The sequence below is a fragment of the Rhinopithecus bieti genome, unplaced genomic scaffold (genome assembly GCF_001698545.2).
Source record: "Rhinopithecus bieti isolate Rb0 unplaced genomic scaffold, ASM169854v2 scaffold_4654, whole genome shotgun sequence".
Taxonomy (NCBI): domain Eukaryota; kingdom Metazoa; phylum Chordata; class Mammalia; order Primates; family Cercopithecidae; genus Rhinopithecus; species Rhinopithecus bieti.
Window position 1 is genome coordinate 650,179 of NW_016804499.1, and position 27,811 is coordinate 677,989.

At 47.5% G+C, this 27,811-nt stretch overlaps 1 pseudogene; it reads left to right on the forward strand.

Moving 5' to 3' along the window:
• The first annotated feature begins 23,260 nt into the window (after positions 1-23,260).
• LOC108527480 (nuclear factor NF-kappa-B p100 subunit-like) overlaps positions 23,261-27,811 on the forward strand; it is a 38,662-nt pseudogene continuing 34,111 nt past the window's right edge.

Below are 27,811 nucleotides of genomic sequence, written 5' to 3' on the forward strand. Positions count from 1 at the left end.
CATATCACATAACCTTACAGGGGCTGGCACAGAAATACATTCTCCCAGCACATTGTTAAAAGCAGCACACTCCCCATCTTTGTTACATTCTACACAGCAGTGTGGCCGATTTTATTTCACAAAGGAAGAACAGGTTGTGGAAACAACCAAGTCCACGTATTTTTCTCAGATGCATTCGGTTTCGCTTAGGTAATTTTTAGCATGGCGCATCCTCCCTTTCCAGCTGGCCTTTTTTTTTTTTTGCTAAAGGAAATGAGAAGATAATATATTACACTCCTAAAATTCTAGACAGGTCCACCAATGAATTCCATAGTACAACAATACCAACTTTCCTCACGATGGGATTGTTCTGGAAGGAGGTTCATGACTATCACACAAGCTGCTAAATTCTGAGGTCGCCTCCCTCCTGTCCTGCTGACTGGCACTTGCTTTCCCATTTCTGAGGCTACAGCTGCCACCACGTGGAAACAGAGTGTGCAGGTATGAGAGGCACTGATCCAAAAGGTTCAACATTACAAATCTGTGTCAAGCTCACTGCTGAGCTGCATTTAGCACGTACCCCAAACTGTCCTTACTCTATAGTAAAGATAAGTTTCCTCATCCCGCAGAAAGGATATAATTTCTGCGCTAAGGTGGACAAGACAGAGAAAAAGAGAGTCAGTAGAGAAGAAAAGAATGGGAAAGGTCCTGATCTGTGATCTCGACAGTGAAGATTTCTGTTTTTTATAATTCAGTGGTAACTAGCAATATCTTTCCTAGATCTACCAGGAACCGAATAGCAATTGTGTTGCCATAACAAAATAATCCAGCTTTCAGGAGTTATAATTTCAGTGGCAGTCCCCAGACACAGCATTAATTCCAGCCGAATCGAACAGCAGGCGGAGGGACGTTTGGAACACTAGACCTTTGTTACATGCATATGGCTTGTTAAGAAGTCACACTTCATCAAGAGGTGAAAGCAAATGCCTTCGTTCATGCAATCAGCATCTTTAGTCACATGGCATCCCCAAAACGAGATACCACTAGTGTTGACTGGAGACATCTTAAATATTGACATACAATTTGGATACAAATTGTTTGCCATCTACATGTCTAAACAAGAAAATAGACTTTCTCCAGTCCTCTCTAGACAATAGTTATCTGGATATCTCGAATTACCTCCTTTTTCTAATTCATCCAATCCTTCAACAGAAAATTAGAATAACCTTTCAAGCTGTAAAAAAGAACCAACATTGTAATAGTTATTATTTGTGTCCATGAGTTTATGCTTACAGTTGTATCTTATGGTACCTAAGCGATCATACTGAAAAAAAAAACAAGTGTCTCTAAAAGATGAGTAAAATCACAGGGAGTTTAATAAACAAAGTTTGTTGCACCACTTCTGAAATGGGACCGGCAAACATTTAGTAAGCTACTACGTACTGAGAGAGTACATATTAGCTGTTGTTGCCCTTAAGAAAGAGTTCTGGCTGGGAGTGGTGGCTCACGCCTGTAATCTCAGCACTTTGGGAGGCCAAGGCGGGTGGATCACAAGGTCAGGAGATGGAGACCAGCCTAGCTAACACGCTGAAACCCATCTCTACTAAAAAAACAAACAAAAAATAGCCGGGCGTGGTGGCGGGCGCCTGTGGTCCCAGCTACTCAGGAGGCTGAGGCAGGAGAATGGCGGGAACCTGAGAGGTGGACCTTGCAGTGAGCCGAGGTCCGTGACACTGCACTCCAGCCTGGGTGACAGAGCAAGACTCTCTTCTCAAAAAAAAAAAAAAAAGAAAGAAAAAGAAAAAGAAAAGAAAGAAAGAGTTCTGGCACCATTTAATATTTGTTGCATAATACCTCATTTCTTCTAAAACGTTTTGTGAAGGAGACATGTTTATTACCTCTGTCTTTCCAAATATATTTTAAACCTTCATCTACAGTTGCAAGCATGTCATATACATCTTTAATTATTCCTTAGTCCTAACACTCAAATTTCCACTTCAATGGGGCCTTGTCTGCCAAAAAAAAAAAAAAAAAAAATTCTTTCCCTGTTTTATTCAGAGATGTTTTGTCTTTGAAAGCTGGAATATAAACTTGCATGAGAAAAAAGGTTTTTCCTTCACATGAGAATGATTACAAACCCACTGACAGGGTGAAGGAAACTCCAGAGGACTCACCTTAAGTGGAGACAGCAAATTTATTTATTTAGAATGTGCCAGTTCTTTATCATTTTGCTTAACTATAGCCTCTCAAGGTTTGTTTCCCTGGGACTAAAGGACTCTCTAAAGAAAAATGACATCAAGAAAATTATCTCAAGAGGCAGAGCTTTCAAACAGCAATGGGAGGCTTTCCAAGTGATGTTCTGGACTTTGATCTGCAGCAGAACTACCAAGCAGCATCACTCCCTCCTAACCAAGATGGCCACCAATGCCTAGCAAATGAACTCCATCTGCCAAAACGCTTGCAAATGCTTCTGCCTCCAGAAGGAAGAGATGGAGGAAGCCCCACTACATGATGGAAATTAGAGATTCTTAGTACACAGCTGGGGGGGTGGGGGGTCAAGACTGAGCTGAGCAGAGACAGCAGAGTGACCAAATAGAGCACACAGCGTGGACGGCAAGGCCCGAATTCTCATCTCCATCAAGCCGGGGTTCTCTGACTTACAGGGCCCCATCTATAAAACAAGACTGTGTGAAATTATGCCGAAGTCTCTTCCTTCTCTAAAATTGTGCATCTTGAATTGTTCTAGATTCTAATCTTGGTATATCTTTTAATGGACATGAAAAAAATGCCTGTATCTGATGCAATGTTGTCTGAATCAACGATTACAAAAATGTTAGAATTTTATGAGCGACCTGGGAAAATTCTAACACAGAGTAAAATAAAACCATGGCTTCCGACTTTTTAAAATGACAATAAATAAAAGTTTAACAAAGAGATCAATAAAAGTGAGACTCAGCTTATTTGGGGTAAGCATCTGGAGCATGCAATGGGATCCGGGTGACCTGGGCAAAAGCAGGCCAGAGCCCCTTCCCTAAAAGCACTCACCATCTACAAGGGAAGGCTGGTAGACATGCCATCCCTCTGAGGATTCATGAAACGAAATTTGTTCCTGGCACTGTGCTCAGTACTCTGAAGGAACAAGATTGTTGATGTCCCTGCCCATAAGAACTTTAGGCTCTGCCCAGGGAAAACAAGAGGAAGCGAAGGAAACGTTTTGCGTGCTGGTTTAAAGCGGCCACTAGAAGCCCTGATTGCGTTCCTGGGGAGTACCACCTGCCTAGCACAGCCCTGAAGCCCTTATGAAGGGACAGGGTGGGAGCCGGACAACTCATGCACTGGACTAAAGGTGCCAAACAGGGGAAGAGGAAATGTGGCTAAGACGTCAGAGTAGGAATAAACACAAACCCTTGAAGAACAGGAGAAAACCAGCCCAACACACTCAAGGATGCTGAAGACCACAAGGGTAATGCTCAGGAGGAAAAGATGGAGCTGATTATGGGTGCTCTGGAAGCCAGCTGGGAGCCATGAGAGAGGGTGAGGTAGGCCCCCGCTGTGCTGCCTGCAAACCAGCTGCAAGACAGAGCATTGAGTGGAAAGTCAGAGCACAGAGCACTGGCAACAGCATTCCATCTATTGCTTCTTCAGAGGGCGACACAGGACTGTGTGTGCATGTGTGGGAAAATATCTGAAAGACACACAGCAAATTCTTCATCATGATTGTCTCAGAAGTGGGACCATGGGAATCAGGTGGGAGGCAGAGATTAATGTTTTAATGACTGCATTTTTGAACCATTTGAAGGAAAGGAAGGAGAGAGAAAGAGAAAAAAAGAATAAGGGCTGGGCGTGGTGACTCATGCCTGTATTCCCAGCACTTTGGGAGGCCAAGGTGGTCGGATCACTTGAGGCCAAGAGTTCGAGACCAGCCTGACCAACATGGCAAACCCCACCTCTACTAAAAACACAAAAATTATCCGGGCATGGAGGCAGGTGTCTGAAATCCCAGCTACTCAGTAGACTGAGGCAGGAGAATTGCCTGAACCCAGGAGGCGGAGGTTGCAGTGAGCTGTGATCGCACCACTGTACTCCAGCATGGGTGACAGAGGGAGACTCTGTCTCAAAAAAAAAAAAAAAAAAAAGAAGAAGAAGAAGAAGAAAAAGAAGAAGAGCAGGGAGAAGAGAACTGGGCAAAGGAGTGTAGACTTGAAACAAGAGGCTACTGACTTTCTTCCAACATTTCATAGGAAATGTTGGAGATTGGTCAATCAACTGGACGGTTGATCAAAAAGTTCTAGAAATGGGTAAAGAAATGTGATAAAATGGGAAAAAAGAAAATTTGGGTTGACTGAATAGAGGAAGTAAAAATAGGCAAAGTCTATTATTTTCATATAGGAGAAACGATGACAGTCTTACACTACTGGTGCCCACAGAAACTAATTTATCAAAAAAAATCCTCAAGAAAAGGGAAACAATAAGACTGAAATTTTTATCAAAACAAATTATTGTTTTGCTGCCTTTCCAGTTTTACAGGCCACATTATTTAAAATTCCAAAGAAAAAGGAGGAAGATTATTGAAATACCATCTATAAAGCAGATTTTACTTCTTGGAAGAAAATATATGTACATACAAGTTATTGCCATAGTTTAAGCAGCCACGATCATTTTTCGACACAACCCTCCATCCATCCGAGTGATCCTGGAAGGACTCGTGGAATAGTGTGACGGAGAGCAGTTCAGCAGACCGTCCGCGGCAGGCCTGTTCTGTCCATTCCTCAACAAATGCTGAAGTGCCTCGGCCGCGGCCCCGCGCTCAGGTTCCAGCCAAGGCTGACTTCACTGGAGCATGCAAAGACAGCAACAAGGATCCCATCATGTGACCACACGGCAATACTGGAGGAGGCAAGAACTGCTTCATCTACAATACTTGGCCCACCATTTTAATCACTGCGACATCCAAATAAAATCGTGCGGTATCTAATTGGTGACACTGGAAGTTCAGACAGCAGACATCCTAGGGACTTCCAGGCTGCAGCAGCCGTGACAGGAGAATTTCCCAACCCACGCCTGAGCCCCAGACTCCCAGGCCGGGTGCCAGGGATTATCTTCAAAGCTGGAGGCCAGCTGAGAGGAAAAGTGGCCAGTCGAGCCCTTTGATTAAGTGTTAGTTGGAGAATTTTCCATGGAACATACATTTTGCAATGCAGTTAAGGAGGGAGGGGAAAAAGTGTCTCTCTTGCAAATATTCTATGGGGAAAACAGCCTGTTGTATGAAGAATCCCCCTCCCCACAGGCTCACCCTAATAGACAAAACCTGAGCGTCTACAGATGTACACAAGGCATGGGCTCTGGTCTGTGCCAGATGGTGACTATGTTTTCCTGCCCTGGGAGAAGGCTGTCTGCATAAGACATCTCATTCGGCAATCTATTAGGACTTCAGAGGCTTTTAGGGGTGACAAGAGCCCACATAAGGATTTAAGAGAGTTAAAAGCAGATGTCTGTCTCTTTCATTCCTGGCTCTGTGTCTTTATTGTGAGAAGGTTGCTTTACTGGCCATTTTTCTGTAGAGTTAATCTCCCATTAGAGTGGCTTAGAGCTACGGCCCAACGGGTCTGCCACCTATTTTTATAAATAAAGTTTTACTGGAACATAGACACTATCCTTACGTTTGCCTATCACCCATGGTCACTTCCATGCTACACTGATAGAGTTGAATTATTGTGGCAGAGACTGCTAAGCTTAAGACATTTACTATCTGACCCTTTACAGAGCTGCCAACTCTAGACTAGAGGCTAAGAGCAGGCCTGGCAGGCTTCCACCCCATCACAGCCCTCCCCCGCTCACAGCCTCTGCCCATGTGTCACCAGATGGACGAGGCTCTCCCTCTCAGAACCAAAGCAGCCCAGGCACAGTGTTTTGGAAGAATTCCAAACTGTCATCATGTTGCTCGGAAGGTGGCTGGTTTCTTCTGACCCACCCAGCAAAGGAACAGGACTGTACTGTGGGGGACCTGCTCGATGCCCATGGCTTGACATAAAATGAGAATCCAGCAGAAGGTGCTGAGGGCTTTGGAGGCTGTGGTGTGGCAGTCCCTGCGTGAGCAGACTCACGTGGTCGCCCTCACAGGTGCAGACACAGTAGGGCCACGGGGTGCCCAGCTTCAATGGGAAAAGCAAAAGAAATGAGCTCTTTTATCTCATCCACCCAACAATGACAGGGTCTGAGTCATCAACAGGCAACTGCAGCCATACTGTGGGTAGGGGTCCTCAGGGAGCCAACAATTTTAAATTCGAAGTTTGGAGAGGAGGGAGCCTCTGTTCTGGCTGTCCCAGGGAAAGCATCTCAGTGACCGGCACTAAGAAACTTTCAGAGGCCAGGAGTTCATCTTCGGTATCTGCTTGGACTTGGCCTGGAACACTGGGTGTTTCCGTCCCACGGGAGAACTTTCTCCAGAACTAAAGAGCTTGACCGCCTCAGTGATGACACAGAGGCCAGGCAGAGGTTTCTCTGCGTGCTGTTCTACTCTCTGCCTAGCACTGGCACTATAACTGCCAATTTTTCTGTATTAACAGGAGCACCTGCATATATGCTAACTTTTCAGGAAAAGCACACTGAGATCTGGCCACTTACGTTTTTTCTGGAGCAAGATACAAGTCCCCTAATTAATTATGGATCAAACCATCAATGCCTAAAAGAGAGGCGAGTTTCACTCTCATAAAAGGAGCTCAGTTTTTTTTCAAATGCTTTCAGGTGAATTTTCAGAGCCTGGCAGCATCTTTCTGCTGTGCTTAATAGCGAAGGGTGAATGCTTCATTTTCTACCAAAACACACATTCCACGTGTGGGGATCTCCACCGGGCGTCTGCAGCTCTTGGCTGGAGAGGCTGCCTCTGCCCCAGTGCCAGGTGCGCTGGAGAAAACAGGCACGGGAGCACAGGCTGAGGACACAAGCTGTCGCACAGGAGGCACGGAGCTGACGGGAGCTCCAGGGGCACAGGACGGGGTCAGGATAGGCGAGGATCTTTGGGTGGCAGGAGATGGCAGGGCATTCGAGAAGGAACAGCTTCTGCGGAGCTGCAAGGGGAGAGCGAGGGTGCTGGGCCTGTGCTCTACTGTGCAAAGCCGGCTTTGGGCATCCTTGCCTTGCTGGGGCCTGGGAGCAGGTTCTTGCACCTCTGTTGGCTGATGCGTGCCCTCTAGTGGCATTTTATGGCAGCCAATTCAGTCCTTAACATTGGGGGAGCTGCACATCCCATTAAGAATGTGAAAGCTATGTGTTTATCTCCCCAAACCCACACTTCTGAAAATGTACGCACAGTTTTGCTGAAAATGTTAAGAAGATCAATGAAAGGACAACTTCACCGACGAGACCTTGAAAGAAACACCGCACGACTACAGATCCTTCCCAGGTGGCCACGGGGCAGGGCAGGCCATCTACCCATTGGCCAACAGAGTATTTTTTTAATGACACTTAATTTGCAGATGCATAAAAGTGTCACTGTGAAAATAAAACCAAATTTCAAAGGGGCTCAAATCACCTCAAATTTTGGCAGCAACAGAGCATGTTTTCAGCAATTAAAAAATGCCTTTCATTTTGCCAAATCCCTTATTTCCTTCCAACCAGTTCTGAAACTACTTTACCAGAAAATAGCCCTGGAAATATTTTTTTCTTCCAAGAAGGTAAGTTCAGTTTTTAATGTAAAATAATTTAGACCTCCCCTTCAGATTCCTATATTCATGGTATGCTGTAATTTATTTAAAATTTAAACATGTTTAAGCTCTTATTTTTAATTTTTTATTTAATATATACAACTTTTTCTTTCTTTGAGATAGAGTCTTGCTCTGTCACCAGGCTGGAGTGCAATGGCACGATCTTGGCTCACTGTAACCTCCGCTTCTCGGGTTCAAGCCATCCCCTGCCTCAGCCTCCTGAGTAGCTAGGACTACATGTGCATGCCACCACCCCCCGCTAATGTTTTGTATTTTAGTAGAGACGGGGTTTCACCATGTTAGCCAGGTCAATCTCCCGACCTCATGATCCTCCCGCCTTGGCCTCCCAAAGTGCCCGGATTTCAGGCGTAAGCCACAGTTCCTGGCCTATATACAACTTTTAAAAACACCAGCCAGCAATGCAATTTTTTCTCTTTAAAAAAATAAAAGATTGTTTTCAACCATTCTAAAAATTTTTTAAACTGTACGCAAATGTGTACCCTAAATTCTGCCAGATAAGAGAGAAAGGGGAGATTTTAAATTTTAATCAACAGTAATTTTTAGAAAATTGTAAGATTATATATTACAAAGAGAAGAAGCTGACTTTATTTTCTAACCTTTATCTATATACCATTTCCAACAGAACTTGAGGACAAAAACCATGTCCTACCTCTTTAGAACCAGTGTTCGTATGTGCAAAATATGCAGTAAGACATGAATATCTGTGGACAACACAAAACACAACTGTGTATTTATGTGTTTTAAAATGAATTAATGTCACTGCTCTCACCTTACGCAAAGCTGAAACAGGAAAAAGAGAGTTTGCATACTGATCTCTCGGCATGCCTATTTGGTATTGACAAGAGTTCTCCTTAAACCCAGTCCGATTCCAAACCACAGCGTTATCCAACGGGAACGCCTGGCTCATGCATGATGAATCACCAGGCTGGAGTCCTGATTCTTGGGGTGGGTACTCTCCTGCTTGGTGCTTTCATGCTTCTAAGAGGAAATTGCTTCTCCTACTATGGAAAAAGTCTATATGATAAACAAGCAAAGAAAAGCGATGTGATGATGAGCCTTAGAAATGAAGCATGTTGCTCTTTTCATTTCTTTCATGTATTACTGGTCCAGGTTCAGTTATTTCCAGTGGGGCTATTATTGCCTGAGGCCCTGAAAGTTGTCCTCATAGGTCAATCAATGTGTACCAGTGACCTTCATCTTCGCAGCCTGTCAGTGCGTACCAGTGACCTTCACACCCATCAGTGCGACCAGCAACCTTCACATCATCAGTGTTACGTGACCTTCACAACTTAGTGTGTACCAGTGCCTCCCCTTCACACCCATCAGTGTGCACCAGTGGACCTCCCCTTCACACCCATCAGTGCTGTACCAGTACCTCCCCTTCACACCATCAGTGTGCACCAGTGACCTCCCCTCACACCCATCAGTGCTGTACAGGACCTCCCCTTCACACCCATCAGGTGTGTTACCAGTGACCCTCCCTTCACACCCATCCAGTGTGTTACCCAGTGACCTCCCCTTCACACCCATCAGTGGTGTACCAGTGACCCTCCCCTTCACACCCATCAGTGTGTACAGTGGACCTCCCTTCACACCCATCAGTGTGTACCAGTGACCACTTCCTCCTTCACACCCATCAGTGTGTACCAGTGACACTCCCCTTCACACCATCAGTGATGTACCCAGTGACCTCCCTTCACACCCATCAGTGTTGTACCAGTGGACTTTCACTTCACACCCATCAGTGTGTACCAGTGAACCTCCCCTTCACACCCTCAGTGTGTCCAGTGGACCTCCCCTTCCACACCCATCAGTTTACCAGTGGACCTCCCCATTCCAACCCACAGGTGTGTACCAGTGACCTCCCCTTCACACCCATCAGTGTGTACCAGTGACCCCCCTTCACACCCATCAGTGTGCACCAGTGACCTTCCCTTCACACCCATCAGTGTTGTACCAGTGACTTTCACCTTCACACCCATCAGGTGTGTACCAGTGACCTCCCCTTCACACCCATCAGTGTGTACCAGTGACCTCCTTCACACCCATCAGTGTGTACCAGTGACCTCCCCTTCACACCCATCCAGTGGTGTACCAGTGACCTCCCTTCACACCCATCAGTGTGTACCAGTGACTCCCCTTCACACCCATCAGTGTGCACCAGTGACCTCCCCTTCACACCCTCAGTGTTTACCAGTGGACTTTCCACTTCACACCCATCAGTGTGTACCAGTGACCTCCCCTTCACCACCCATCAGGATGTGTACCAGTGACCCCCTTCACACCCATCGTTTGTACCAGTGACCTCCCCTTCACACCCATCACGTGTGTAACAGTAACCTCCCCTTCACACCCCATCAGTGATGTACCAGTGACCTCCCCTTCACCCCATCAGTGTGCACCAGCTGACCTGGCCCTTCACACCCATTCAGTGTGTACCAGTGACTTTCACCTCACACCCATCAGTGTTGTACCAGTAGATCCCCTTCCACCCATCAGTGTGTACCAGTGACCTCCCCTTCACCCACCCATCATGTGTGTACCAGTGACCTCCCCTTCACACCCATCAGTGACGTACCAGCAACCTTTTCACATCTAATCAGTGTGTACCGTGACCTTCACACTTAGTGTGTTGCCAGTGACTTTCACTTCACACCCATCAGGGTATAACCAGTGATACCTCACACTCGGTTAGGGTGTACCAGTGACCTTCACTTTTACATCTTTTGGTGTGTACAGTGACCCTCACCCACACGAGTGTGTACAGTGTCCTTCACACCCATCAGTGCGTGTACCAGTGATTTCACCTTCACAGACATCAGTGTGCCCAATGACTTCCCCTTCGCACCATTTAGTAGTGCTGTACCAGTGACCTCCCCTTCGCTCCCCATCAGTGTGTACAGTGACCTCCCCTTCACCACCATCAGTGTGCACCAGTTGTCTTCCTCTTCCTCACCACCCATTCATGTGTGTACAGTGACCTCCCCTTCAAAACACCCATCAGTGTGGCACCAGTGACCTACCCCTTCACATCCATTCAGTGTGTTTATACCAGTGTCCTCCCTTTTTCTTATTGTGTTGTACCAGTGAGCCTTACTCCCATCAGTGTGTACCAGTGACCTCCCCTTCACACCCATCAGTGTGTACCAGTGACCTCCCCTTCACACCCATCAGTGTGTACCAGTGACCTCCCCTTCACACCCATCCAGTGTGCACCATGTGACCTCCCCTCACACCCATCAGTGTGCCCAGTGACCTCCCCTTCAACCCATCAGTGCTGTACCAGTGACTTTCACCTTCACAGACATCAGTGTGCCCAATGACTCCCCTTCGCACCCATTATTGTGTACCAGTGACTCCCCTTACCACCATCAGTGTGTACCAGTGGACCTTCCCCTTCACACCCATCAGTGTGTACCCAGTGACTCCCCTTCACACCCATTCAGAATGGTACCATTGACCTCCCTTCACACCCATCAGTGTGTACCAGTGACCTCCCCTTCACACCCTCAGTGTGTACCAGTGACTCCCCTTCACACCCATCATCAGTGTGCACAGTGACCTCCCCTTCACACCCAATCAGTGTGCACCAGCTGACCTCCCCTTCACCCATCAGTGTGTACCAGTGACCCTCCCCTTCACACCATCAGTGTGTCAGTGACCCATCCCCTTCACACCATCGTGTGTCCAGTGACCTCCCTTCACACCCATCAGTGCTGCTACAGTGACCCTCCCCTTCACACCCATCAGTGTGTACCAGTGACCTCCCCTTCACACCATCAGTGTGTACCAGTGACTCCCCTTCACACCCATCAGTTGTACCAGTGACTTTCACTTCACACCCATCAGTGTGTACCCAGTGACCTCCCTTCACACCCATCAGTGTGTTTACCGGACCTCCCTTCACACCCATCAGTGTGCTACAGTGACCTCCCCTTCCACACCCATCAGTGTGTACCAGTGACCTCCCCTTCACACCATCAGGTGTGTACCAGTGACTTTCACCTTCACACCCATCAGTTTTTGTACCAGTGACCTCCCCTTCACACCCTATCAGTGTTACCAGTGGCCTCCCCTTCACACCCATCAGCTGTGCTTACCAGTGACCTCCAACCTTCACCCCATCAGTGTGCTACCAGTGACCTCCCCTTCACACCCATCCGTGTGTACCAGTGACCTCACCTTCATACCCATCGTGTGTACAGTGAACCTTCCCTTCACACTCCCATCAGTATGTATCAATGATCTCCCTTCACACCAATTAGTGTGTATCAATGATCTCCCTTCACACCAATTAGTGTGCACAATGACTTCCCTTCGCACCCATTAGTGTGTACCAGTGACCTCCCTTCACACCCATCAGTGTGTACCAGTGACCTCCCCTTCACACCCATTAGTGTAGTACCAGTGACCTCCCCTTCACACCATTATTGATACCAGTGACACTCCCCTTCACACCATCAGTGTATACCAGTGACTTTCACCTCTCACACCCATCAGGGTATACCAGTGATACCTTCACACTCGGTAGGGTGTACCAGGACCTTCACTTTTACATCTCTTTGGTGTGTACAAGTGACCTCCACCTTCACACCCCATCATTGTGTAACCAATGACCTCCCCTTCCAATCATTCAGTATTGTATCAATAGATCTGCCCCTTCACCCCCATATGTGTATCAATGAATCTCCCCTTCACACCAATTAGTGGTATCAATGATCTTCCCCTTCACACCATCAGTGATGTACCATGGACACTCCCCCTTCACACATCAGTGTGTACCAATGACCTCCCCTTCACACTCATCAGTATGTATCAATGATCTCCCCTTCAACCAATTAGTGTGTATCAATGATCTCCCCTCACACCCATCAGGGTGTACCAGTGACCTCCCCTTCACACATCAGTGTTACCAGTGACTCCCCTTCACACCATCAGTGTGTACCAGACTCCCCTTCACACCCATCAGGTGTACCAGTGACTCCCCCTCCACACCCCATTAGTGTGTACCAGTGACCTCACCTTTCACACCCATTTTTTTTTTTTCCCAATTGATTTGTACCAGTGACCTCCCCTTCACACCCATCAGCTGATGTACCAGTGACCTCCCCTTCCACACCCATCAAGTGTGTACCAGCTGACCTCCCCTTCACACCCAATCAGTGTGTACCAGTGACCTCCCCTTCACACCCATCAGTGTGTACCAGTGACCTCCCCTTCACACCCATCAGTGTGTACCAGTGACCCTCACCTTCATACCCATCGTGTGTACCAGTGACCCTCACCTTCATACCCATCGTGTGTACCAGTGACCTTCACCTTCACAGCCATTAGTGTCTACCAGTGGCCCCCTCCCTGAGGCCTTCTCCACAATTATTCTAGAGTACTCATTTTTGGAAAGATGCTTCAAACAGTTCACATTAATACAACAGTCACACACAGGACACAAAAATCATATCCTCCAGAATACTTAAGACAATCTCCTTTCACCAAACACTTGCAGAACCATTGTGCTTCTGATGAGTGAGACACCGCCATGAGCAATCTAGTAGATAGCTGAGGTGTGACCAAAAGAATCTCATCCCTCCTTCACTCACAATGAGACTTTAAAAGACGACCTCCCTGGCCGTAAACAAGTCGCCCTCTCACTGTCGCACAAGAGCTTAGTCTGGGGTTTTCACATATTCCTCTGCAACGTAGGAACACTCTGTTACTCCTAGAAGGATCTATTGATGATACGATAGCCATGTGCCATTTGAAGCACACAGCAGGAAGATGATACAAATGGGAGGATTCTAATTTAAGTGGTCCTCTGCTGTCCTTTACTGCTTTCAGAGATCCACTGCCTTTCCCGTCGCCTGTATACTGTATATGATTTTCTACCTTTTTTATACCATTTAACATTGGTTCTTGTACAATTCTTTTTTACTTACAAGTACAGCAATGCAATTTTTCCTTTTGTTATGTATATAACAATATAAAATAACACCTATATTTCCATAAGTATTCCTATAATACTAATGCATTACCATAAGCTATGTTTTTATTTTATTTTGGTTATGAATCTCTTTAGGTGTTTTTTTTCTAGAGGCACCTCTTGAGGTAAGGTTCGGTGTACCCATCAGATGCCTAATGCCACAAAGAGTTTTGCCAATCATAGCACTTTGTCCCCACTTCTTTTTGAACCAATATTTTGAGGTTGCCAGTGTTTCTAGCAATCATGACACACTGGAACAAATGATTCTTGCCTGAGAAACTTTTCTGTGTTTTCTTCGTTCAGTCAATGAGGGGAAAGGTAAGTAAGCAGCTTCACATCCTTATGTTTTGTCTTCTAACAGGAAAATAAATAGAGCCATTCCCCTTCCTCTCCTTGAGCTAGCTGTCAGCATATATGGACTAATATGGAGTCCTTCTCGTTGTGTATGCGTCTGTGCACAATTGCATATGTGTATTTGCAGCTTTGATCTGGAAGCCTTCTAAAAAAGAAACTGACAGTCGACTGCCGTCAACGCTTTTCCTTTCCTCCAGTTCTGTACACAACTAAGCCTGTGTGTCAAGCGTTCCCCTAAGTGTGAGGCTCCAGCTGCAGCATCAAAGACAAAACATATCAGAAATGCATTTACGTTTGTCTTCTCTTCTGAGTCTCGCCTTCCATCTAAAAGGCATGAGTCATGCCAATCCACACACTCATGCGTACCCTCCACACTCCCAACTCAGTCCCTTCCTGATTCTAGACAAGCAGGAAACCAGGCTGTAAGTGGCTCCCAGTCACTGGGGAATTTCTTATCGTGTTTGTCTTATTAATAGAGCAATTGTCCATAGCATTCCTGCCATATTCCTGGCCTGGGCCCATGTAGACCCTCACAGTGGAGCTCCTCTTCCCTCCTCACTTCTCCCTCGCTCCTCATGTGGGATCATAGCTGCCAAATCCCCGTGGCTGGACATTCACCTGAATTCCAGATCCCTGTGTTCACCACGTGGAGTCTCAGAAGTACCTCCAGCCACATGTTCAAAGCGAGTGCAGACCTTCACAGGTTTATGTGTGTCTCCACCAGAGAACGGCACAGTTATCCTTCCAGATATGCAATCCAGAAAGTGGAGGCAATCCCCCAAAACTCCCTATTACCCACCTGGCATAGCCAATTTGTCACCAGGTCTCAAAAATTTACATTCCCAAACAAATACAAAATATATTCACTTTCTCCCTCTCTACCATCACCTCTCTCGTCCTAGCTACAAGTATTATACACTTGCTCCTCTGAAAGGACCTAGGTCTGCCCAAATCCACCCCACCTTCTAAAATCTGCTGTTGATACAGTCTAGTCTCTGTGCTGCACCTGCCCGAAGCCCCTGAGCTGCTCCCCATGGCTCTCCAGGTTGAAATCTTGCACCTGACCTGAAAGCCCTGCAATGACCTGGTGTGATTCACTCCCTTCGTGCCTCCAACTCACCCTCCTTTCCCCTTCTCCATGCTCTTGCTTTTTCCCACTTGATTTCTCTTGTTAGCTGCTCTTCATCTGTCACATCACAGCTCAAGATGCATAATAAATATCCCTCCCTCAGCCCTCTCAGGCCCTTACATCTCTCCCATGAAACTGACCACAGTGGGGCCAAGTTTGATTTGCTCATCCCTGTATGCCCAGCATCGAACCCAGACTCTGGCACATAACTCTTGCCTTACTCATATTTGTTGAAAAAATATTTTTGCATGAGCAAAATGTAGAGGTCATTTTTAAAAATAGCTTTGCTGATGAGTCCAGAAGAAAGAGTTGATTGTACTGACTTCTCCTTTTCATGAATGTGCCCATCACCCGGCATGCGGGCCAAAGAAAAACGTTCTTCTTTGAATTTTCAAAGAAATTGCCTTGATTCTTCACTCAATGTCAGGCGTTAGGTGCGCCACGCCAGGTGCGTTATGCCAGGTGCGCCACGCCAGGTGCGCCACGCCAGGTGCGTCACGCCAGGTGCGCCACGCCAGGTGCGCCACGCCAGGTGCGCCACGCCAGGTGCGTCACGCCAGGTGCGCTACGCCAGGTGCGTTACGCCAGGTGCGTTACGCCAGGTGCGCTATGCCAGGTGTGCTATGCCAGGTGCCTTATGGCAGGTGCGTTATGCCAGGTGCGTTATGCCAGGTGCCTTATGCCAGGTGCGTTATGCCAGGTGCGTTATGCCAGGTGCGTTATGCCAGGTGCTACATATGCCAGGTGCGTTATGCCAGGTGCGTTATGCCAGGTGCGTTATGTGCGTTATGCCAGGTGCGTTATGCCAGGTGCGTTATGCCAGGTGCTACATATGCCAGGTGCGTTATGCCAGGTGCTACATATGCCAGGTGCGTTATGCCAGGTGCTACATATGCCAGGTGCGTTATGCCAGGTGCGTTATGCCAGGTGCGTTATGCCAGGTGCCTTATGCCAGGTGCCTTATGCCAGGTGCGCTATGCCAGGTGCGTTATGCCAGGTGCGTTATGCCAGGTGCGTTATGCCAGGTGCCTTATGCCAGGTGCGTTATGCCAGGTGCGTTATGCCAGGTGCGTTATGCCAGGTGCGTTATGCCAGGTGCGTTATGCCAGGTGCGTTATGCCAGGTGCGTTATGCCAGGTGCGTTATGCCAGGTGCGTTATGCCAGGTGCGTTATGCCAGGTGCGTTATGCCAGGTGCGTTATGCCAGGTGCGTTATGTGCGTTATGCCAGGTGCGTTATGCCAGGTGCCTTATGCCAGGTGCGTTATGCCAGGTGCCTTATGCCAGGTGCCTTATGCCAGGTGCGTTATGCCAGGTGCGTTATGCCAGGTGCTACATATGCACTATCTCACTGGATACATTCAAGTTTAGTGGCATTTTCAGGCATCGTTCTGGGGGCTAGGCCGGAAAGCTGCACACTTTTATCTGTCATCACAGATTGTCACAATCACTGTGGGACAGGAGCCCTTGGTTTGTGGGTGATGAAAAGGAAGCTCAGAAAGTTTACGGGGTCCTAAGTTCACTCAGCCAGGTAAGTGGAAAGCCCACATCTAATTCTCGATTACCAGCTCTACCTCTAGCACTTGCTCCAATACCGCACTTGGTCAAAATAGTGGCAAAGTATATCAAAAAGTGTGTCTCATGATGGTCAACTGATGTGATCTAAAATGTTTTATCCCCAATTTGTGTTTTCAGTAAGTATCTATCATAAGACAAGAGTCCTTAATGAGCTCAGTAAAATAATTTAAGTACAAGTATTCCCTTTACCTCCCCAGAAAAACTCTGCAACCTCACCGGAGGCTTAGTCTCACTGGCCACCGCTGCCTTGGACCCTCTGCCATAAACTAGGAGTTACAAGTTAAATCAGAGGTTATAAATGTTTCTAGAAAATTTACTTCCTGGGTTCAAACACTACATTTTAAAAATCCTTTTCAACCTAGCCAAAAATTGACAGAAAATTATTTTTTCACTTTCTAGACTGCTAACTTGGCAATTTGTTCACAATATGGAGTACAAAGAGGCCAATTGAAAGCCTGTATTTATTCATGTCTGGTGCTGAAATTCCTTCGCTCAGGGTGAAACATGCTTTTTTTTTGCATCCTGAGTAGAGCTGAAATTTTTATATTTGTAAATGTTCATGTAAAAAGTAATTCATAGCTTTAAAATCTAGAATGGCTCAAAAATGTCTGTGTATTGGCCAGGTGCAGTGACTCATGTCTGTAATGCCAGCACTTTGGGAGGCGGGAGGATTGCTTGCAGCCAGGAGTTCGAGACTGCCTGGGCAACACAGTAAAACCCTTTCTCTACAAAAAAAAAAATTATACATGATCCAGGTGTGGTGGCACATGCTTTAGTCTCAGCTACTTGGGAAGCTGAGGTGGGGGGATCCCTTGAACTCAAGAATTGAGGCTGCAGTGAGCTATGATCACACCACTGTACTCCAGCCTGGGCAACAAAGTGAGAGCCCGTCACTGAAAAAAACTAAAATGTCTGTGTGCTTCTGGGATGTTTTCATTCATTTTTAAACTAATACATGGAAATAAATGCAGGGTTCAAGAGAAAACAGCATCTTCAAGAGGCTTCCTGTGAAGGCCACAGTCTTATTGAAAACTTTAAAAAGAAGCCACAGTTGTCTATGAAAGCTGTGGGACGGAACAGAGCCATCCATCACTACTCTCTGCACTCTGAGGTAGAGAAATGTCACCGTCTCCGAATTCAAGTTCTGAGCCCAATCACTCAATTATGTATCCTATCCATAGGCCTCATTTTACAGCTCTGCTAACTCTCCTGATTTGGGGCATATGCTCAAATCTCTGTCACTGTTTTTAATATTTGCTCTATTTGGGGCTTTCTATGAATTTCATCTCCGGCAAGGAAGCAAATAAACACGTTGTTCCAACATAAGACCTTGATTCCCCCCCTCCCCCCGGTGATACTTGCTACAGACATTTGGCCGAGCCACCTAGTTGATCAGAAGCCTCTCATTGTTTCAATCTTTGCTGCCAGAAGTCTTTCTAGAATTACCCCGCTTTTGTAAGTCAGGAATTAGTGCACAAACACTTCCTAACGATACAAATAAGCTTATTCCAAAATTCATGTTTTGAATTATTTAGAACTTCAACTACACTATGCAAGGAAAACACTATTGGAAATTGTTGCTTTTCCAAGCTAGTTCATAAAACATAATTTTACTCACAAGAAATGTATTAAATATAATTTATTCAGACAATATATCTTAATAAATGCTACCATATGAAGTATCCATGCCAGGTCTTCCTCAAAGAAAATACTCTTTTTTTCTTTTTCTTTTAAACACAAGGTTGTATCCTGTTGTCCAGGCTGGAGTGCAGTGGCATGATCAGAGCTCACTGCAGCCTCGAACTCTTGGGCTCAAGCGATGCCTGCATCTCAGCCTCCTGAATAGCTGGGACTACAGGCATGCACCACCATGCCCGGCTAATTTTTGTATTTTTTTGTACAGACAGAGGAGTCTCGATATGTTGCCCAGGCTGGTCTCCGACATCTGGCTTTAAGCACAGGGATTACAAGTGTGAGCCACTGTGCCCAGTCAAAACAAAGGACTTGGTATAATACTCACCCTACACTTAAATTAGAAACTCTGAAAGGCGCGAACACAGCTCAAACATGAAAGAGGAATTTCACCACAGTCAACCGATGCAGAACACTCCCCGAGTCCTGATTTTCTGTTATTCTGACCTCAGATTCATTCAAAACTTTCCATTCATTAAACACTCAGCACTTACCATGTGCCCTAATGCTGCCGTTGCCCTTTCTCTGATTGATGTTGTTGGTAACAAACCTGCTTCACAGCTGTGATCTCAGACCTCCCACTCCGTGGTCTGTGCATAGTCCCAGCCGACTGCTCATTCCTGTCTCCAGGATATCATTCCACTGACCCCAGCAATGTGTGTATAGGCCAGGCGTGGTGGCTCATGGAGTCCCAGTGCTTTGGGAGGCCAAAGCAGGAGGATCACTTGAGGCCAGGAGTGCACCGAGCTATGATGGAGCCACTGCATTCTAGCCTGGGCAACAGAACAACATCTTGTCTCAAAAAAGAAAAAAAAAAAAAAAGAGGGATGGGTGTATAGTAAATGCTACTAGACACCAATGCGCTTTCTCTTCAGAGCTGAGGCAGGCTTTCTCCTCCTGCCAGGATGTTGGCTATTGATGGATCCCAGCTGTGCCCTCCTCAGGAGTGTCCTGGCTGAAGGAAGTTTTCTTGCTCATGGTCATGCCCCTTGCTGAGGAGAGGGACCTGTGAGCATCGGACACAGGGGCTGCTCAAAACGGGAGCATAGAGACCAGGCACCCAGGATTAAGTCTGGGCCATGGGAGCTCAGAGCCCCCTGAAGGAGCCAAGGACAACTCACCTTCTCCCTTTACCCAATCCTGCTTCCCTCTCCTCTTATGGGTGCTGTTCCGGAGGGCACTAACCCCCAAAAAATCCTGCATGCGAACATCTGCCTCCTAGTTCCTTCCCAGAAGAACTCAAACTAAGACATTTGGCACTGCGGATAGTCCAGGGAAGGTCACAGGAAGCTCACTCACCTGCCTCTGGCCAGCACTGACTCCCTCCTTGGGGCAGCCGGGAAACTGCTGCAGATTTCACTGTGGTGCATTTGGGCAGGTCAGGGTGAAGGAGTCCCATGCTGGGGGTGATACCCCGGGCAGTCAAGAGGTTCTGGTGGAATAGTAATCATGAGGTCTGTGGAATGAAAGTCTTCTGGAAGCCATCAATGCATTGCAGAAAGACAATTCAGGCCACGTTAAATGAACCTCCTATTTGATGTAAAATGTGAACACTACTGGGCCACCAAGGCAATGCAGAAAGACAGTTTCATCTCCTCCAGCAGGAGGGCCGGGACAGCAAAAGGTCACACCAGGACTTAATTTTGAAGGAAGCAAAAAAGAGGCTCAACCCTGGCAAGTCTGATGTCTCAAAGTCAAGGCCCTCAATGAACAGAAGTGAAATCCTGAGGTGGAGATAGGAATACCCGGGAACATTTTCAATCTGTCTCCTTCCCTGAGCCCTCAGGGTCTGCAGAAGTGGCCCATCCTCCCTATAAACGACTCATGTTCCCACTTGCATAAGGTTGATGCAGAGGCCTCTGCCTTGTGGGACAATGTGTACTACTCTCAAAGCTCACCTCCAGATGCCATCCTGGCCAACAGGGTCGGTAATGAGGGTCAAACCACAGCATAACTTAGCCAAGTAAATTCATGTCAGTCAGCTAAGGAAGTATGGTAGATTAAAGATGGTGACAAACTCTTTGCTACTTTCCCCATTAAGAGCTAAATCTGTCTTCTGCTTGTATCTGGGCTGGTTTCATGACTTGTTTGGTCAACAGAAAGTAGAAGAATAGGATTTCTGGGGCTAGGGCATAAGAAGCCTTGTAGCTTCTACCCAAGTCTCCTGTAACATACTCTCGGGGAACTCTAGGCTGCCATGTGAGCAGTCTGATCGCCCACCGATCATCACACTGGAGAAGCCTTGCAGATGCCTGTGGAGACACCAGACACATGAGTAAAGCTATCTGAGACCCTCCAGGCCAGCCCACTGTCCAGATAAACACCACCAAGTGAACTCTAGTGATGCTATGGAATAAAAGTCGACTGGCCAAGCCTGGCTTGTATTCCTAACCCTGAAATGTGTAAGCTATAATACAATTGCTATGTTGAGCCACTACATTTGAAAACTATATGCTGAAGTTACTGCAGGTCACAGCCAACTTGCACCAGCAAGAGCCAGGAGATTTTGTAGTGGACTGGATATGCTCAGGCAGCTGGGTCAGGATTGGGGGAGCATAAAGTTGGAAAAACTCATGGAAATGAGAGCACTTGACTCTAACAAAGAACTGAATATCCAGGAAGGAGCATGGTAGGATGATTCCTGAAAGCCTGGGTAGCAATGGCCCACACTAAATGAAGTTGAAATATCAGAACTGCTGAGGCAGAGAATGGAAGAACTCATAAAAGGCTTGTCAAGGTGAACACACAAGAGTAGATATTCTATATAAGGCCTCAAACCACCCCCTACACACACCGTGTTCTAAGGAGGGCACAGAAGGCACCATTTTTCAAAGGTACAAAGAGGGTGCTGAGGAGAGGGACACCAGCATCACTAGGAAGCTCGGAGATGCTGGAGCAAAGGTGACTGCAGGAGATGCCATCACAGAACTGAGAGTAATAGGGATGTCAGGAGCCAAGCATGGCAGCAGCCAGGGGTCAGCACTTACCGACCCGAAGCAGGGTGGGCGCAGCTGCCACAGTGAGCAGCAGGGCTGGAACCGCAGCCAGGAGGCCCGGCCTGCGAAGAACTGTGGAGGAAACTGCCAGACACAGTGTGCTTAGGGGCAACATGGACAGACATCCAACATGATGTCCAATATTATTCAATATTTGTGCTGTGAACGCTTCACCTGCAACACGACGCCCTCACTCACGGAGACCAACTAACTACTTGGTGACAAGCTGATTACATGGAGCCCTTCTCTGCTGGGAGGGGCAGTGATTCACACAGACAGGAATGAATACACAGTCCAAGTAAGGTTTAGGCTTTCTTCTGCCCACAGAGCCTCAGTCACAACATCTGTCAGCTCTCACAGGGTTTGGCCATTAGACACAGTACCTCCTTCATTACTGAATCAGGCCGACGCTCTGCTTTATAACAGAGGAGGTGGAAAGAGGGTCTCCTGGTCCCATCACACATCACGCTACGCAATCACGTCCGACCTTTTAGACTGACAGAATGGTCTTCAAATGTGTAGGTAAGCATCAGCTTGGGCAAGACACCCTTTGATAGGTCTTTTTACATTGCTGGATTGTGAAATTTAGATTGCCTGATAAGTCTCTCAATAACATACCGCTTTAACACAAAAATATCCTTCTCCACTCCACTAACTTTGAAACATATAGTTTCTTTGGTCACTCTCCTAGACTTCAGTGAGAGCTTGGGTTGGGGGCTGATCACGAAGCTGGGAGAGTCTTGTGTCACCTCGGCTGCTCTTCTTGATCTAATTGGGTAACTTTCAGTCAGTCTAGGAAAACATATTCAGTGTTTTAGCTGGAAATGCTTCCATTCCTGTACTTTATCCCTGATTCCAAGATATCCTGTGTAAAACAGCAGCTCCCAGCTCTGTGTCCTTAGCCTGCTTGATTTTCTTCTTAGCACTTGCTACTGTATGATATGCCACATTCTCTCTCTCTCTCTCTCTCTCTCTGCCTTTTACACACACACAGACACAAGACATAAAACTCAAGATGAGCAGAGATTGATTTTGTGTATTGCTAAATTCTCAGCATTTAAAATACTATCCGGCATGTGGTAGACAATATCTTTTGAACGAGTAAATGAATGAATGAGAAAAAGATAGCTGTAGCACAAAGAGAAGAAGAGAACATTTGTAAATAAGGAACAGACTAAGAAAACATAGCTCTTCCATGTTAAAGGTAGATTTGGCTGTTTTCCTGAGGGCTCACCACCTGCAAGCACTTTCTAGGATTCCATTTAGTAGTCACTCTCTGACTCCACTTTCCTGTCAGGTCCAGCCTCCTACTTGCTGTTATTCATTGTTTTAACACTTGTGGAAGGCTCACTACGCGTGAGTCGGGGTCATTTAGTGGAAAGGGTCAGACGGACTTAGCACCTGTGTGCCTTTGCTCAAGTTAACCTCTCTGAGCCTTCGTTTCCTCATGTATGGAGAAGGGAAATTATAAAATAGATAATATATATAAAGCACCTAACCTGACATCTGGTCCACACAGGCACTCAATAAATGCCAGGCTCTGGGGAAAATGGATGTGCCTGCTTTTGAGGACCCTACTGTCTGATGGGCAGGACAAATGAGCAAGCTCCCAATGCACGGCAGCCAGAGGGAGGGTGCAGGTCAATGCAGAATATAAGGCAATGGGGACGAGGCTCCCCCACGGAGACAGCTTTCTAGGTGATTATGAAGGATGTGATGAGTTTTACAGGTAGGAAAAGACATCCTCAGTTCAGGGCACACAGGGGAGGCCCAGGCTGTGCCCTGGAAACAGAAAACCACCTGATGCTGAGGAGTGTGGTGGGGAGGCGGCAATGGCAGGCACTACCATTCCCAGCAAAATTCCTGGGGACCTGCTCCCCGCTGTGGCCTGCGAAGGACATTGGGTTATCTGTGCCCTCTGGCTGGATGTTCTTGGCAATTAAGGCCCCGTTCCTTTCTTCTTGGCACCCACACTCTAAAGGGGTGCCTTACACATGGCAGATGCTGAATGCTATTTGTTGGGTCATTTGAACCTGTTCCCTAATAGGAATCATGTCTGGAATCTTTGGATGGGGCCATGAGCTACTAGTAAGGCCACTCCATGACTGGGTGAACTTGCCTGCTCATCTGACTTCCTGATCTACAATTTGTGCTGAGCGCTGGGAGAGGTCAGCCACAGTTCGAACTCCTGGGTGGCAAACATGTTGGGTTCGTGGACTGTTGTTTTGTTCTGGAGTTCTCTTGTGCCCTTATCTGTTCCCGTTAGTCCCAGTTTTACTGTCTCTGGCATCTGTCTTTAGTCCAGTTACACCATCTTCAGCCTCTGATGTAGCCAGGCTGGCTCTGAACAGCCCCAGGACCTCTCAGTCTGATCTCCTCTCAATTTGTAGCACTCACAGCTGATACCAGAACTGACTTGCTAAGCAACTTCATTATCAAATTGCCATCCTAATCTTTTCCTTTTTAAATGTTTACAACAAGAAGAAATCCAGTTGATCAAAAATTGGCATAACCAGTTGAGATTTTAGTGAATTTCCTGAACTATAAAGGCAGTAAAGTGGCTAATTAAGAGCATGGGCTTTGGGGGTTGGCCAGGCCTGGGTACCAGTCCTTCCGCTTACGATGAGACTTTAATCAAATTACAATCATGCATCGCCTAACGACGGGGATGCCTTCTGAGAAATGCATCATTAGGTGATTTTGTCATTGTGGAACATCACAGAGTGTACTTACACAAACATAGTAGAATCTACTACATACCTAGGCTATATGGTATTGCCTATTGCTCCCGGGCTACAAACCTGGGCAGCGTGTGACTGTACGGAGTACTACAGGCCACCGTAACATAATGGTAAGTATCTGGGCTCTAAACATAGAAAAGGTACAGTATAAACATGGGAAGATAAAATACCTGTAGAGGGTAATAACCATGAATAGAGCTTGCAAGACTGGCAGTAGCTCTGGGAGAGTCAGAGAGCGCGCGGGGAGTGAGTGGGAAGGCCCAGGACATCATGTAAACGACTACAGACCTTATGAGCGCTGCATACTTAGGCTACACTACGTTTGTTTTTAAAATTTTCTTTCTTCAATAATAAACTCACCCTACCTTACTGTAATGGTTTTACTTTATAAACTTTTCAATTTGTTTTAAACATGACTCTTTTGTAATGACACTTTGCTTAAAACACAAATATACTGTACAGCTGTAAAAAATATTTGTTTCTTTATATCCTCATTCTGTAAGCTTTTTTCTATTTTACAAATGTTTTACCTTTTTTTATTTTTTAACGTTTTTTGTTAAAAACTTACAGACTAACACCACCGGGTGGGCCCTGCAGAGTTCCCACTCTCCCTTCCCGGACCCTAGACTTGCTGCTGCTGCCACCGCTAGCACAATGCCAGTACTGTACTGTGCATAATCGCATGTGCTAGATTTTATATGACTGGCAGCACAATAGGTTTGTTTACACCAACAGCACCACAAACATGTGAAGTAACGTGTTGCACTATGACCTTACCAAGGCTACCACATCACTAAGTCATAGGAATTTTTCAGCTCCATTGTAATTTTATGGGACCACCTCATGGTAACCTCAAATCAAAAACATACAAAGGATAAATAAAAGTAAAAGCAAGAAAATTAAATCATATTAGAGAAAATCACTTTCACTAAGAGGAAGACAGGAAGAAAAAAAAAAAGGAAGAGAAGGCCACAAAACAACCAAAAAACAAACAAGAGAGTAAGAGTGGCCAGTACGGGGAGGTGTTGGGGGGCGGGATTCCGTGCTGGCTATCGGGGCCCAGACTGCCCATGAACAGAGGCCGGGTTGGGTGCACTATCGGGGGCTACACTGCCCGCGGCGAGAGGGGGTTTGGGGCGATACCCGTCGCAGGGTGGTAGGGTGGGTTCTGGGCACCGTCGGGGGCTGCACTGCAGTCAGTGGGGGCCAGTTACAGGCACCATCAGCTGCTGCATTGCCTGTGGCAGGGGTCGGGTTTGTCGCGCTATTGGGACTACACTGCTGACAGTGGGATACTGATTGGGGCGCTATCAGGGGCTACACTGCTCGCGGAGGGGTGCAGGTCGGGTACACTATCCGGGGCGTCATTCCCCACGGCTGGGCAGTGGTTGGGGGTGCTCTCCGCTCTCCGGGGCTGCACTGCCCATTGTGGGAAGCGGGTTGGGGGCCTTAAGGATCCCTGGCTGCACCATTCACAGTGGGGAGCAGGTTGTGTCGCTCTGGGACGTCACTGCTGGGGCGTCCCTGCCTTCGGCGGGGAGCTGGTTGGGGGTCCTACCCACGGCCGCATGGCTCACGGCAGCGAGCGGCGGGTTGCGGGGCTATCCGGGCTGCTGCTGCCCACAGTAGGAGCAGGCTGGGGCGCGATCCGGTGCTGCACACAGCAGCAGGGCAGGGACGGGTTGGGTGCTATCGGCTACTACTCTGCGCGGCAAGAAGCGGGGGCGTCGGGGCGCTATCGGGCTGCCCTGCCAGCAGGGGCAGAGGTTGCGGCTGTCTGCGGTCTCCAAGAAAGGAGGCTTCCTCCTCTCCCCAGACTCCAGACTCCAGAGGGCGACCTCCTCCTGCTCCCGCTCCAGTGCCGCGAGCGCGCACCGTTTCCACGGGAATCCTGAGCACGGCAGGGCCCCCCACACCCGCCGTGGTTCCCAGGCCTGCGTCCTCTCTGTGTTGCAGAGACCGCCTGGGACCCCTGGGAACGCCAGACACGTAGTGGACACCACGCGGGGCCAGGGCCCTGTGCGTGGAGGCGTCAGGATCGGGAACAGCACTTGGGTGGGAAGGCTGGCTGGGTCTGAGTTCCTGCTGGTTCGGCTCCCCACGGAGTGCAAGCCCTGGTGGGCCCAGCGGTTCCTGTGGATTGGGGAGCCGGGCAATGTGGTGTTTCCAGTCCCCACTCCAGGCCCCAGTTCCTGGCCAGCTTGGGCCAAAAGGAGAGGCTGGACTTTGGTGGGTGGGTATGAGTGCCTTCACTGAAACCGGCCCATGCCACCCAGTGGCCAGCATGACAAGGTGAGGCTCTCATCTAATGCCACTACTCCCTGAATCCTCCCTAGGCTATTCTGGCTTTGCCCGCCCAGCTGTTCCGTGCCAGGAGGAGGAGGAGTCACCTGCATGCTGCATGCTGGATGCTGGAGGCTGGAGCCTGCAGATGGCCTGGGGCTGCAGCTTGCGTTGTTGGGATTGGTGGCGGCTACAAGAACTGCAGTGCGCCTGAGCGGTAGGAGGGCGGCTAGCTGCGGCCACAGCAAGGGCTCGGCTGGGCAGTGGCCAGGTGGTAGCAGCACTGCAGGGTGGGCCAGTGCATTGAGGGCAGCAGCAGTGGTTGTACTGGCATCAGCGCTAGTGGTGGCAGCAGCAGCAAGTCCGCAGGCCGAGAATGGGGAGTAGGAGCCCTGCGGTCCTGCCCTGCCAGGCCTTGGGTGGATAGGGTGCTTCGGGTGGGTAGGAAGCTTTGGGTGCTGTACCTCAGGCCTCCGTGGCAACAGTGGCGGAACAGCCAGGGCAAGGAAGAGGAGTCCTCCTTCTCCTGCAGTCTCTGCAGGGCGCCCTCCTCCTGCTGGCGCTTTAGCCAGGTGTGAGTAGCAGCATTACCTCACTTTTTTTTTTTTTTTTTTTTTTTTCTGAGATAGGGAGTCTCGCTCTGCCACCCAGGCTGGAGTTCAGCGGCACTATCTCAGCTCACTGCAACCTCCGTCTCCTGGGTTCAAGCGATGCTCCTGCCTCAGCCTCCAGAGTAGCTGGGACTACAGGTACGTGCCACTGCATCCAGCTAATTTTTATATTTTTAGTAGAGACGGGGTTTCACCATGTTGGCCAGGCTGGTCACGAACTCCTGACCTCAGGTGAGCCACCTGCCTTGGCATTATCTCTTAACAAATTTTAGGGGGTGACTATTTGTGTATCTTTTGCTTTTTTTTTTTTTTTTTTTTTGGTTGATATCGGACTTACTCAAATTTCATGAATCAGGGAGGGAAAAAAAGGTGTCATAACAGGCCTTCTGATTCCCTCACATGTTCTTTTTCCTTCCTTCCAGTCTGTGTTTTCTTCTCCTTATCATCATCTTCTTCCTCCTCCTCCTCTTGTTTCCTTTTCCCCAAGCTATAGCCTTAACAACAAACCAAAACTGAGTTTTAAGAATAAACTACTTGTTACTGTGTTGTATTTTAAAAATAGTCTGTCCATTACCATGTTTTAGAGATGAGGAAAAAAGTTATTTGGTAATTATTTAGTTACTTGAGTAGCTATGCTTTCATGATCCTGTTAATGTGTTGAAAGTAGTTATTCAGGAACTCAATAAACGAAGTATCAAATAAAATACTGGTAGAAACAGCCATTTCATCTCTCTCATAGTAGTCTGGA